Source organism: Buceros rhinoceros, unplaced genomic scaffold (genome assembly GCF_000710305.1).
Source record: "Buceros rhinoceros silvestris isolate BGI_N320 unplaced genomic scaffold, ASM71030v1 scaffold31191, whole genome shotgun sequence".
Taxonomy (NCBI): domain Eukaryota; kingdom Metazoa; phylum Chordata; class Aves; order Bucerotiformes; family Bucerotidae; genus Buceros; species Buceros rhinoceros.
This window is the reverse complement of record NW_010394128.1, coordinates 5,025-5,232: the sequence shown is the minus strand read 5'-3', so window position 1 is coordinate 5,232 and position 208 is coordinate 5,025. Positions and strand designations below refer to the sequence as shown.

Below are 208 nucleotides of genomic sequence, written 5' to 3'. Positions count from 1 at the left end.
CCTACCTACACCTTCCTCCAGCAGCTCTGCCCTGGTATGGCAGCAGCTGGTCCTGGCCCCTGGCACCCCCGTTCCTGGGGCAAAACCCTGCTCTGTGGGAAAGCAACCCTCTACCTTCGTGTGTGCTGCCCTTGCTCCAGGGCAAGGGGCGAGGGTCCCAGAGGTGCTAACCTGCGTCTCTCTGCTCTGGCACAGATGACGGTGATTT

General features: G+C 62.0%; 1 protein-coding gene across 1 annotated transcript in view; it reads left to right on the top strand.

Annotated features, from left to right (window-relative positions):
- GALK1 (galactokinase 1) overlaps nucleotides 1-208 on the top strand; it is a gene marked incomplete at its 5' end in the record, with an annotated part of 3,969 nt that overhangs the window by 763 nt on the left and 2,998 nt on the right. The gene's annotated exons all lie outside the window — the stretch shown is intronic.